The sequence below is a fragment of the Euprymna scolopes genome, chromosome 29 (genome assembly GCF_053919585.1).
Source record: "Euprymna scolopes isolate OS-2025 chromosome 29, ASM5391958v1, whole genome shotgun sequence".
Taxonomy (NCBI): domain Eukaryota; kingdom Metazoa; phylum Mollusca; class Cephalopoda; order Sepiida; family Sepiolidae; genus Euprymna; species Euprymna scolopes.
Window position 1 is genome coordinate 106,049,311 of NC_136510.1, and position 14,277 is coordinate 106,063,587.

A 14,277-nucleotide genomic window follows, 5' to 3' on the forward strand; every position below is an offset into this window, starting at 1 on the left:
AAGGAGCGAGAGACTAGTAGCAGATGCACCAGCCTAAATGTGACAACGGTACCCCATACATGGGCGAATGGTGGCCTTATAGAGGTACAGGATACTTTCAGGTGTTAGTAGTTTTCTAGCACGGTAGAGAGAGCCCACCTTTCTTGCAGCGGCCCTGGCAATGCCTTCAATGTAATTGTTCCAACTCATGTTTCCTGTGAACGTTAGGCCAAGGAGTTTGAAAGATGAACTCTCAGATAAAGAGTCGTTGGCCATTGCTATAGGTGGTAGAGAGGGTTTCTTGTAATTATTGAATGAAACTAGTTTAGTCTTGGCAGCATTGAACGCGACCAACCACTTTTGTCTCCATTCCACCACAGATTGGAAGTCTTCCTCTAGTGTTTCTGCCATTTCTTTAAAAATGTGTTCATTCGTCTTCCTGTCGTGCCTGCCATAGAGTGTAGTGTCATCAGCATATATACCCATCTCAGAGGCAATTTTGTCGGGGAGGTCATTTATGAATATCAGGAACAATAGAGGTCCAAGGATAGAACCCTGGGGCACCCCCGCATTTATATCATATTGTTTAGATGTACGACCGTCGAGGACAACCTGGATTTTTCTCATATCTAAGAAGGATTTAATTATGTTATGTATTCTACCAGTGATACCGTATGATTAAAAGAGAAGAATAAAGAAAAGAAGGAGAGCAGCTGACCGGTTTCGCCTTCACTTCTCTAGAGCAGAATTTATTGAAAATTAGCAGGCCGCCCAGCGTTGCCCGGTCGTAAGTAACGCTTAAATATGATATTTTAATTCATGCAGATTATTTAAAATTGTCGTAGACTCTTGAAAATTCAGTATTTTATTATAGAGACAATTATCTATCGTTTATTATATTGAACCTAATATATGGTAGTGAGATCAAAACTATATATATATATCATTCAAACATTGTAGTGTTTGAATATATGGTTAAGTGGCAGTTTTAGTCATTTAGAACTGCTTAAAGCATCACCGCTCATTCATTTTTCAACCAAATTTCAAATAATTATTACAGTTTATAGATCACCTTCTCAGCTATATTTTAAAAAAAAATCTTTCAAATTTCGTTCAGTAAGACAAAAGTTATGATGAATTTACTATTCAAAATCGTAAAAATATGTAAGGAGGTGAGCGACGCTTTTTATGAGTGGTTTCCATAGAAACTACGTCGCTTCAGCGACTACTGTTGCTACCAATTCAAAAAGAGAAGTAACAAATGAAACAGAGAGAATGAAAGCATGAAAAGGAGATTATTTCGAGGATTTTATTGAAAGCAGACGAGTGCCGTACATTTGGTGGGGGGGGGTAAAAAAAAATAAGACTGAAATTAAACAAAGAACAAGTAAATTTATTGGAAGCCTGGAAAAATCATGGATTACAATAGAAAAATACGAGCATGAAAAAGCAATATGGTTAAGCTTAAACATGCAAAAGTAAAGGACTAGTTGTTAAAACTGGAAAAGAAAAGGATAAGATATTCTAGAAAAAATATAATAAATTTATAACTTAAAATATTGCAGCAGTAAGAAATTTTTTTAATTCAATTTATAACATTATATAATTAATTCTTAATGCTGCAATATTTTAAGTTATAAATTTATTATATTTTTACTAGAGTCATATGCTCGCATTTTCTGTTGTAATATAGTTTGTTTTTTTTTTTTTTTGTTTTTTTATTACATTTTCACCCCAAACAAGGCAAATTGCCACTTTGGTGTAGGGGGCTACTATCAGGGGCAACAACTACTGGTGTACTATGTAGGGATTTGGGCAGCAAGGTGTCGGTTCACGTTACACTTGAACTTCTGCACGTCAGTACTGTTGGGGAAGCAGGGACCTGGAATGGAATTCCAGAGTCTTGCGGTTCTGGGGAAGAAACTATTGGAGTAAAAAGATCTTTTACATCTAGGGATCTCTACAGTGTGGGGGTGGGATTTAGCAGCCTATCGGGTTTGTCGAGGGTGCTCACGTCGTGAGGGCACAAGTGATTGCAGTTCGTCAGAGCATTCGCCACTAAAATACTTGTAGAAAAGGCAGAGGGATGCAACATTTCGTCGATGGGACAGAGGCTGAAGCTTAGATGCCAGTTCACGGCCTATCAGGTTTGCGACTCTCTTTTGAACCTTGTCAAGGAGTTATGGGAAAATATGTTTATTCAAGCATATTTCACCTTTTATTTTACCAATTCTTTCATTTCTGAAGCTCAATGTAACTATAGAGCATATACAAAAAAAAATGAAAAAAACCCATTTTCCAAATTTCAAGATATTGACCATCTTACCATTTTTTTTTCTTTAAGTACATTGCCATGCACAATTCTTGACATCACCTGTTTCGTAGTGCAGAATCATTTGGGTAATTATTATGTCAATTCTTGAATTTATTCCGTCCTTAACTCATCAGAAGAAAAAGCACTTATCAATTTGTTGTGCTGACTTTGGCTTAACACACTGATTTTATTTTTTATTTTATTTTTTATTTTTTTTAACAAGGTGGTCACCACTTATCAAGGCCCGGAAGCACTCGAGGATAAGGGTTATTGCGTGTACAGTACGTTAATGTTCAGATTTGATAAAGTGTCTACTTAAGGGGGCAGTTCATCAGGAATTTGTTTATGTTGGACTTGAAGACATCCAAGTTGTAGTCAGGTGGGAAACAGGCAGACAGAACAAAGTTCCACAGGCATGCACTTCTAAGAAAGAAGCTTTGTTCATGGAATCTACGTTTTGGTTTTGCCACAGATAAAGAGTGGGGAAAATTTTTGACAGTCGTTTCAGCTAGACGGGTGTTTTTCGTGAAAGATCGGCGAGGGGGGACCAGGGATGGAGCTCAGACGAACACCTGCCATAGTGTAGGTAGGTCCAATTGCTTGTTCTCTAAAAATGGAGATTATGAATGTATCATATTTGTATAAATAGTGTATTTTGTCGTCTGAAGAGTAGCTGTTTTGGAATATTTTTAAATGATATAATTTATAATATAATATTTAAAATTGTCCAAACAGTTATAAAACAATTGTAACACATAAGAAAATATACAATAAGATATCCTCATTTTATATTTTCTTGTCTTGATTTTTGTGAATATATATATATATATATAGGAAATTTATTACTGTGAGTCCAGAATGAGTTTACAAATTGTTTCAACTAGAGGAAAATCCTCAAAGAGAGGAAAAATCCAACTAGCATCATCAGAATTCATAGATGGACTAAGTTATAAAGTCAAATAAAAATGGAAAGATCGTAGATAAAGGGGAGTTAGAAAAGAAGGGGGAGTGGTGGGGAGAGGACGTTGGAGTTTAAAGTAGTAGGAGTGTATTAAAAAAAGAGAGGGGTTTATAATTAAATATTAATTATGTGTAAATTCTTATATACGTGTTTTTTAACGGTTTAAACTTAAAAGACGCTACTTTTGTTGATAACGGCATAAGTAACAGTTAATTTAAAGGATCACCATGGCAACAGGTTGGAGAGTTAATGTTAGTGAAGGAACGGGTTGAAAATGGGGTTTAAAGTAATTTAGCCGGGCGGGGAGAGATTGAAAGATATTTATTGTTTATAAAATGGAAAGAAAAAGAAAAAGAAAAATAAGTTAATGAATTATACTTTACAGGTTTATTTTAATAGTGTAATGATATATATAATTAAATATAATAAATAAATTAGCCGGGCAGGTAGAAATAATACGTTACAGGTTTATTTTAATAAAATAAAATAAAATAGGTGAAGGAACGGGTTGAAAATGGGGTTTAAAGTAATTTAGCCGGGCGGGGAGAGATTGAAAGATATTTATTGTTTATAAAATGGAAAGAAAAAGAAAAGGAAAAATAAGTTAATGAATTATACTTTACAGGTTTATTTTGATAGTGTAATGATATATATAATTAAATATAATATATATATAAATAAATTAGCCGGGCAGGTAGAAATTATACGTTACAGGTTTATTTTAGTGAAATAAAATAAAATAGGTGAAAGCTTAAGTAAGTAACTTAAATAATAGAAAAAAAAACATTTTTAATAAGTAACACACAAATATAAGCACACGCATAAATATGTACAGCAAATGCACATACGTAAATGGGGGAAAAGCACATGCGTGATCACACACACATATACATATATATATATATATATATATATATATATATATATATATATATATATATATGTACACAAACATACATATACAAACACATATATATATGTACACATACACAGATACGTAAAAATACACGCATATATACATATATAAACATATATGCAAATACACATACATCCAGATGCAAACACTTACACATACATATATATATATACATATACATATACATACATATATATACATATAAATATAAATTAGCTGGGAGGGGGGGGAATTGAAAAATATTTTATAAATAATTTTTAAATTTTCAGGCGTTGTAGTTGAAGGAAAGAGAGAAAGAGAAAAATATAAATTAATGAATTATAAGTTACAAGTTTATTTTACTAATATAGAAATAGGTAAGAATATCAGTAAGTTAATCAAATAATAAAATTCATAAAATTATTAGGGAGATATTTATAATAAGTGAATAAAACACATACACACAGAAAAACACACACACAAATATACATGTAGAAGATACGTAACCAAATACAAATATATATAAAAAAACACATACATATACACACATGTAGAAGATACGCACAAACACAAATACATATATATACATACATATACACACACACATATATATACACACATATAAATACATATATACACACACATATACATACATATACAAACACACACATATACACACGCACACACACACATATATATATATATATATATATATATATATATGTGCACATATATATACATATATATATATATATATAAATTAGCTGGGCAGGGAGAGATTGAAAAAATTAATTTTTTGTTTTTAATTTATTATTTATAGTTTTTTTGAATTGTCGGGCGTTAAGTTGAAAGAAAGAAATGAGAAATAGAAGGGTAAATAGGTGAATTATACGTTATAGGTTTATTTAATAAAGTAAAAAAACTAAGGATATCAGTAAGTTAATTAAATAATAAAAATTAATATAATTATTAATAAAATGTAGATAGTAAGTAGATAACAAAAACACACAAATACATACACATGAGTACACATGTAAAAAATACACACATCAATGGGGGAGGAGCATGTGCTTGAGTATATGTACAAACACAAATACGAAAAATATGTAAATAAGCTTCGTGTTAAAAAATATGATAATTATTATTGAAAGAATTAGTAAGAGGTAAATATAAGAGAAAAGCGTATTATATATGTTATATGTAGATGGTAAATTAAATAATTAATTAAAATAGAAGGTAAGTAAATGATTAGTTGTTAACAAGTAGATAATAGACCGAGAGGCAAGTCGAAGGATACCAATTGTGATAAGTACGTAATTGAAATAATAGAAATCAAGACCTAATTATGGAAATAGCCAATAAGAGACTATGGGGCGAGAACCTTTAAATAATGACATAAGGAGTGATTAAGGCAAAGGGGGGGGTACAAAAATGAGTTTGGTAAAGAGAGATGTAGCTAAAAAATGGTGGGATAAATAGGTGGGGGTTCTGTTGAGGGGTTCTTTTAAAATGAATGGGGGACTATATAGTTTAGGTTGTAAATAGGGTGTGTGTAATTCGTTAGTGTTAGATTTTAGGGGTGGGTTATAGTTATTATTAGAAGGGTGAGAAGTTGCTTAAGAGGTGGGATTTATAATGTTTACAATTAAGTGAGGTTTCAGTTTTTTTATTTAGAAGTTTATCTCTATCTCTAAAATTAGTAATCAGTAATTTTTCAGTTAAGCATAAATAACATGGGGAGTTTAGTGATTTACAGGTACTAGCTCTATTAAGAATTTCCCAGCTAATAATTGGGGTGAGGTTGTTTCGGGTAAGTAGTAGATAGTGGTTAGTTAATGAAGTACTATTTGGGTGGTTGGGGTTATTTAGGGAGCATTTATGCACTCTAAATCTGTCTTTGAACGTGGTGCTTGAGAGGCCAATGTAAAATTTTTTGTTTTGTGGGTCTTCAGCAGGGGCAATAGTTGCTTTGTAAACCACATTTGTTGAGAGACAATTTTGCTGGAGCGGGCATTGGGGTTTGTTAAGGCAGTTACAGTTATTTTGACCATTGTTATTATAGTTGTGGTTATTTAGTATTTTATTGTTGTGTTTTTTAATTTTATTTTCTAGATTATTTGTGCAACTGTAGCTAAGCTTAATAGTGTTCTTATTAAAAATTTTATGTAGAATATTACTAGGGGGGAAGTGGTGATTAAGAAGCATGAAGAATTTTTAACCTAATTTAGTTTTTATCATATTATTATAGGGAGGGTTAAACCAGAGGACTTTGCGGGATCTGTTATTCCTATTTGTATTGTTGGGTTTATTAGGGTCCAAGTATGTAATATTAGGGTTGGAATATCCAGATTCCTTTAAAGCATTTTCAAAGAAGGGTTTGTGTAGGTTAAAAATGCTGGAGTTAGATGAGTTTGTGCTAAGCCTTTTTTCTATTGATTTAGGGATATGTTTAATAATGTGTTTGGGGTGGTTGGACATAGGGTGTATATATAGGGGGTATGTATTATTTTTAGTGTATGGTTCATAAGTATTATTAGGGAGGTTAAAGGTAACATCTAGAAAATTTACTGTTTTTAAGTTGGAAGTTACTTCAATCTTTAGATCCATATTCTTCAGTTCCCTGATAATGTTCTTTTTAATGCCTTCGCACTTTGGGCCGCTTGCGTTTTCAACAATGATAAGGCCATCATCTCTGTAAAGTCCCACGTTGTTGTTGGGGATAAATTTTGTGATATTATATAGGATGAAAAGGCCTACTAAGTCAGTAGCCTTAGCTGCATCAAAAGCACCCATCGCAAGGTCGAAGGAGGTAGGTTGGTCTTTTTTAGTCCATTGAGAGTCCTGGCTTAGTAGGACAGTTTTACGGCATTTCAGAATGATGTCAGTTTCAAATGGTTGAACATCGGAGAAGGTAGAAGCAAAATCCAAGACAGTGTCAAAAAGGTGTTTAGAAATAGAAGGGTAGTAATTAACTATGTCAAATTGAATAAATGCAGCCTTGTTCTTGTTAGGTATTCTTTTGAACCAATTAATGGTGTCTTCGGTGTTAATCCACTGGGTTAGGTTGAATTTATTTTTGATTTGTTTATTGATTCTTTCAAGAATTGTTTTGCTGATTCTGCCAATTTCGGGTCTGGTGGGGTTGATAAGCCTGGTTTGTGGTCTGGTACGGAAGTGTTCTTTATGGTCTTTTATGAGGAGGTATGCATTTTTAGTATCTAGCTTAGCTACCCTGTTGCTTAGGTTTAAAGTATCTGTGATTATTTTACTTTCTATATTAATGTCTTTGATTAAGTCAATATTTGATTTTTTGTATGTTGAGGTGAGATTATCATTTAGAAGTTTTAAGTATTTTTGTTTGGAGACTTTGTAGAAATTTTGTGATTTATCAGCCTTGAGGTATATTTGCTTAGATTTATCTATATCTTTAATTATTTTGTCCATGTGGAGTTGGAAAGGATTTTTTTGTTTACGGAAAGAAATGTGGTTAATAATATCTGTTAGATCCGTTTCAAAAGCGGCCAATTGTTCTATGTATGGAGCTGTGTTTTTGTTGGTAAATCCGTAGTGGTTGGTTGGATTAGCAGGATCTTTTTCTTTAAGGAAGAAGTAGGCCTTCCAGCGCATTTTTCTAATGAGTTCCTCCATTGTTCTTATTAGAATAAGAAAGTATTCATTTTTTGGTATCGTTGGAATGTTTTTGAGGGAGAGTCGGAAGTTGATCTTTTCCATTCTTAAATGGGGTAGATTCCGAGTTTTTTTCGTAAAGTGCTCAACTGTAGAGGAGCGGGTATTTATTTACCAGTGGTGAAAAAAAAAAAAAAAAAAAAAAAAAAAAACCGGACTAAAGTGCTCAATGTGTAGTCAGAGCAGTATATAGGAAATTTATTACTGTGAGTCCAGAATGAGTTTACAAATTGTTTCAACTAGAGGAAAATCCTCAAAGAGAGGAAAAATCCAACTAGCATCATCAGAATTCATAGATGGACTAAGTTATAAAGTCAAATAAAAATGGAAAGATCGTAGATAAAGGGGAGTTAGTCATTTTTGGGCTCATGGACTTTAAGTGTCTGAGGGAGTGGCACTCGTCTGACAAGACGTTGCACTCATCATCATCATCATCATATATATATAATCAGATGCAAATGCTTATTACTGTTTTCCACTCTTGTCCATATTGTCACTTGGAGTTACTTTTTGAAATATTTTGCTCGATGTATGGATGTATGTGGGTCTCGAAAATTGCACATGACGCCAACTGTGATCTTGAAGATCTGGGGTAGCTGATGGAGGACAGGGAAATCTGGAGAGCGAGAGAGTCTCATTGGTCCAGGCAATGATATATATTAGCGTTGGGATGATTAACCGGAATAGGGAATCAGAAAAATCGGAAGATTTGGGAGTATCGGAATCAGAAAAATTGATACCTATTTTCCGATCCTTGTAATTGTCTTGTTTTATTTGATTTTGTTTGAAGTAAAATCTCCCATTGCTGGTAATAATGATAAAATAATAAATATTTATTGATTTTAAAATTTCAGTAAAGTTAAAATCAATAGATCACTCTCCACAAGTGTATTTTGACATTTAGGAAAATATCTGTATATTTAACGTGTTTTTTTACGAATATCGGGAGAAATAACAACTCTATAGTAAAATAATTAGAGATTTATAAAGAATCGAAATCAGTAATTTAGCACGAAATCGGTAATTGTATCAGAAGTGGGAAAAATATTAGAATCGTCTCATCATTTATATATATATATATATATATATATATATATATATATATATATATATATATATATATATATATATGTGTGTCAGGTCATGTCATATGCTACTGGTACCATGTAACCCAGTATTACCTACCTCATGGTCGGGTCACCGGCGACTAAACTGGTTCCCCCCCCCCAGACTTGTTTGGTGAGGAGGGTGGCTAGTCTCCCTGAAGGATTAAAAACAAGACTTTCCAAAGGAGTCAACAGCGAATTAGCACCGTGTGTGTTTGTGTGTATGTATGTGTGTGTTGGGGCGGAGAGGGCTCCCGTAAGCCGTGGTGAAAGCAACCTTTCTAGGAGAAGCGAATCTCTGATTTAAAAAACCATAAAGCGGGAGACCAGTACCCGCATTAAGCTGGTCTGCAGTTTAACTTGTTGCTGGCTATATTGCTCTTGCTTGTTGCTGGATCTCAACATTTTGAATCGAGAGAGAGAGAGAGAGAGAGAGAGAGAGAGAGAGAGAGAGAGAGAGACTTAGCTGTCGTGCAAAGCTAAGACTCTGTAGCATAATCTGTGTATAGATACTCCCTCAGGCATTTGTCTATAAAAATGGTCCTGTGGTGATGGAAAAGTTGTGACGTGTGAAGGCTTGAAATGCTGGAAGCATGGAATAATTGATCTCAATGACCGTCTTCAGTGTCATGCCTGCTTGAGCATGTGAATTCACCGGTAGGACTAAAAAAAAAAGTCATTTTTGGGCTCATGGACTTTAAGTGTCTGAGGGAGTGGCACTCGTCTGACAAGACGTTGCACTCATCATCATCATCATATATATATAATCAGATGCAAATGCTTATTACTGTTTTCCACTCTTGTCCATATTGTCACTTGGAGTTACTTTTTGGAAGTATGCCTAACAAGGTGCTGATTAATGGCTTTTAACAGTTTTGTGCTCCATTTTCAAATTTCAAACCATGTTTCAAAAGGACTTTTCCATAATTTTTTATATGCTTTTTATGTATTCTTTTTTTCAAGCAATTGTAAACGTATCAAGAATAACTAGTTTAGACCAGTCTAGTTGGCTCTACTATTTCATTCATGATTAAAGGAAGACGAAATATGCGTTTATGCCTTCTTTTTTTTTTATTTATTACATTTTCACCCCAAACATGGCACATTGCCACTGTGGTGTAGGGGGCTACTATCAGGGGTAGCAACTACTGGGGCACTATGTTGGGATTTGGGCAGCAAGATGTCGGTTCACGTTACACTTGAACTTCTGCATGTCAGTACAGTTGGGGAAGCAGAGACCTGGAATGGAATTCCAGAGTCTAGCGGTTGTGGGGAAGAAACTACTGGAGTAGAAAGATCTTCTATATCTAGGGATCTCTACTGTGTGGGGGTGGGATTTAGCTGCCTGTCGGGTTTGTCGAGGGTGTCTACGTTGTGAGGGCACAAGTGTCTGCAGTTCGTCAGAGCATTCACCATTAAAATACTTGTAGAACAGGCAGAGGGATGCAACGTTTCGTCGATGGGACAGAGGCTGAAGCTTAGATGCCAGTTCAGGGCCTATCAGATTGGCGACTCTCTTTTGGACCTTGTCTAGGAGCGAGAGACTAGCAGCAGATGCACCAGCCCAAGGATATCGGAGAATGTGACTTTGCAGACACTTCCAAACTTACAGCACCTGGTATTGTCAAATTGTCACCCATCTAAGTTTTTTTTCTTATGTGGGAAAAAACAGACAAAGCATGAAGCCACTTGATATAAGGAACTAAAAGGAATATTTACGTTTGAAATGCGACTATGATTGTTTTGATTATCGCAAAGTTGAGGCTAAGATTTCAATTGTAAATATTTGTTTTCATTTTGAAGAAATTTTTCAAAAGACAATTGAAGAAGTACATAACCAATTGACAGAGACTAAAAAAAACTAAACAAACAAGAGGAGACTTTTTTTATGAAAATCGCTCCAGACAAAGCATGAAACCACTTGCTGTAAAGAGCTAACAAGAATGAAAGATGATTATTGCAATGACAGGAGATGCCTACTGGCCTTAGTCTTGAAAAGACCAAGGTAGGAGGAAAACAGTCAGTAGGAAGAGAGTTCCATACGCTTCTAGTTCTTGTAAAAAAGTTACTGGAATAGGAAGCGGTATTACAATGAGGTATCAAAACAGTGAATTGATGGAGACCACTAGACCAACAAGTTGGACGAGCTGGAACAAAGGAAGCAGGAAATAGACCAGACAATTCTGAAGAACACGTGCCATAATAGTATTTATACAGGGGCGTTCCAAAAATAATGCCTCCTATTTTTATTCCAACGAAATAGATCAAAGGAAATTGCAAATTGCATTGTTATGATGATTGAACTTATGCATTCATGACCTCAAAGGTTTTATCTCTTTGTTGCAGATATTGACAGTGTGAGACTAAGAAAGCAACTCCTGTCATGGACATGGGTCAGAAGCAGAAATGCGTTATTGAATTCGTATCAAAAGTGCATTGAGAATGGTGGTGACTATGTAGCAAAATAAATTCTGGAGCACAAATGGTTGTTCATTTTAATGGTACCGATCCTGACTTTATAGTTCTTCAACGTTTTTAGTGTAAAAAATAGGAGGCTTTACCTTTTGGAACAACCCTCATATGATAAAGTACGTTCCGGATATCCATGCACAGCCATCGTTCAGTACTGGCAAAAGTGCATTGATAATAATGGTGACTATGTAGAAAATGGTTGCTCGTTTTAATGGTACCACTCTTTTTTTCGTAGTTCTTTAACTTTTGGGTTAAAACGAGAATAGGAGGCTTTACTTTTGGAATGACTCGCATAGAAAAGACTGAGACTAGCAGCAAGTACTGACAAGGTTCAATGTTGCTTAACCTGTGTTTCAATGTGATATATTGACAGTATTCTCTTTTTGTTTTCAGTTTTTCCTTTTCCTTTTTTTTTTGTATAGAAAGTTTAGAATAAGTCAGCGAAAAAAAAATACTCCCTGATACAATCTGGTAGGTTAAGCTTGGATCAGCCAGCTTCAGTTCGACAATGAAATCCAGATCCAGAATCAAGACAGGGAAGCATTGAAAATTAATAACTTTTGTATTGCCGTGCTTTTCCTGTTAATATCCCGAGCCAATATTGGACTTGTTCAATGTGGGTGAGTCGTGTATTGACACTGTCCAAACATGGCTATCCATCAATGGACCAGTCGGACGGCCTCAAACAATGCAGGTCCCGGCCACCAAGAAGGAGAAATTGGTTTCACTAAAGATAATGCAACACTTTGATTTTACGATGATAGGTATAATAGTTTTCTCATCTCCATTCTCTCTCTCTCTCTCTCTCTCTCTCTCTCTCTCTCTCTCTCTCCCATTTTTTGTTTCTTTCATTATTATTTTTGATGAAATGGTGATAGTATTGAATCAGAATAGGAAAGGGTTAGAATAGGAAGGGGCTTGGTTCAATCTGGAGTTAATGCTATATGATTACATTGCATGGGAGTAAAAATTGGCTTTCTCATCGCCAAGTAATTCCTAAGCGACCATATATATATATATATATATATATATATATATATATATATATATATAATGGATGCTGGGTATCATTCGTGTCATGAATGTCAATATAATGATAAAAGATGAAGAATTGAAAATAGAAGAGTAAGTAAAACATCCGTCCGAACAAGCACACAGATATTGGCAATGTAATGTCTACTTGCTGACATTGTAATTATTATTAATGCCTCCAGGATGGCACACATTTTCTCAGTCTTCTAATATATAAAGTAAAGCTAGTCTCTTTATCATGTCTTTGTCATCGACAGCTTTCTTCCTACAAAAATCAATGTTTTATTTTTTCTTTGTGCTATATCTGAAACATAGTCATATGAGCGTGTGGGAAAGTGCTAGCAGTGGTGAGGGATGGCTGGCTTGCGAGGAGATTAGCAGCAGTAGCCAAAAAACGTGGATATGCAAATTTGGAAGTGTGCATGGGTTGGTGCGAGAAAAATAAGGAGAAAAATGCAGCACGTGCTCAAGGCAGAATCAAAGTGGACATCGAAGAGAATGGACATGTAAATCCGAGGCTGAGGCATGTGGTCAGAGGAAGGAGAAATGCAACCAGGCTAAAATAGACATGTGGCAGCAAGAGACTTTTAAGTCGTGTTGAGACAGGAGAATAACGTGTAATAAAAACTTTTGTTAAAAAAGAAAAAATATCGACCCGGATTTTTATTTATTTCTATTTGTTTTATTTGTTTGCCCAATTGCGACATAACGGCTATGTTAAATGGCATCCGTTGTGTATGGAGATAAACCAGATCCACAAGGCTTCATTAGCATAAGTTTTAACATATGAATTTTTTTTTAATCTACGCTTTCATGTGAATTTATATATTTTTTTTTTTAATTTAATAGATCTTATTATCGGTCCTGGATATGACCTTAACCCTTTATGACCTGATTGAACTAATTTGTTCAGTCGTAAATAAATGAATATAGCGGCATAAATAAAGTGGGAATTGTTTCAAACACGCCTTGTACATATTAGTTCAGTATCTGGATAGATTCCAGATACCTCCATATTGCAACTGTCCGTTTTCCGTCATCTGTGTCCGAGAGTGGACGATTTCGTTTGTCATAAAAACACTTAATAATCAAAGTAAGTTTATGAAATGTAAAAATTCTCAGTGGTAGTTTAACTATTGAACTTCATAATTTTTCCAGTTTAAAGACACTCATAGTATTATTACCGTTTAAACTGAGTAAAATTAACAATAAACATTTTTTTAATCATCTACATCAGAGGTGCACGCACATTTGCAGCACGAGAACTACTTGTGACAAGACTAAGTCTAGATGATCTACAACCAACTAAAACTACAAGACACATTATTTATAAATATATTGTACAACAAGGCTTCCTTCAGTCTTGACAGACTATGGATACCCACTGTAAGGGTGCCTGCACGTGAAATTTGTGTGGCAAGAGTTGCGCAATCTCCAACCACGCCTCTCCTGAGCCAACATTGTTGCATACCAGTGGCAAGTTGAGGTACAAGACGACTGGAAGTACGGCATAATCACGTTGACACACCGGTTCTCGTCAGATCACCGAAGTTAAGCAACGTTGAGCCTGGCTAATACCAGATGGGTGACCATTTGGGAATTCTAGGCGCTGTATATGCTCTCCGCTTATTTCGGCATTGTTTCCAGTCGTCTAAATATAGTGTAAATTGTTGTTATATGACAGTATAAGTGGGTGTACCTTGCATTACTGCATCGACCCACATTGCGCAGTACATCGCTGCACATTTTTTGTCATTACCTTACACTAATGACTTGCATTAGATGGAATCAGTCAGGGATGCATAGTGCAGAGAGTAGCTGCTAATAGCCA

General features: G+C 34.8%; 1 pseudogene; it reads left to right on the plus strand.

Moving 5' to 3' along the window:
• The first annotated feature begins 13,947 nt into the window (after positions 1–13,947).
• LOC145253129 (5S ribosomal RNA) lies at positions 13,948–14,064 on the plus strand (annotated as a pseudogene).
• Positions 14,065–14,277: the final 213 nt, after the last annotated feature.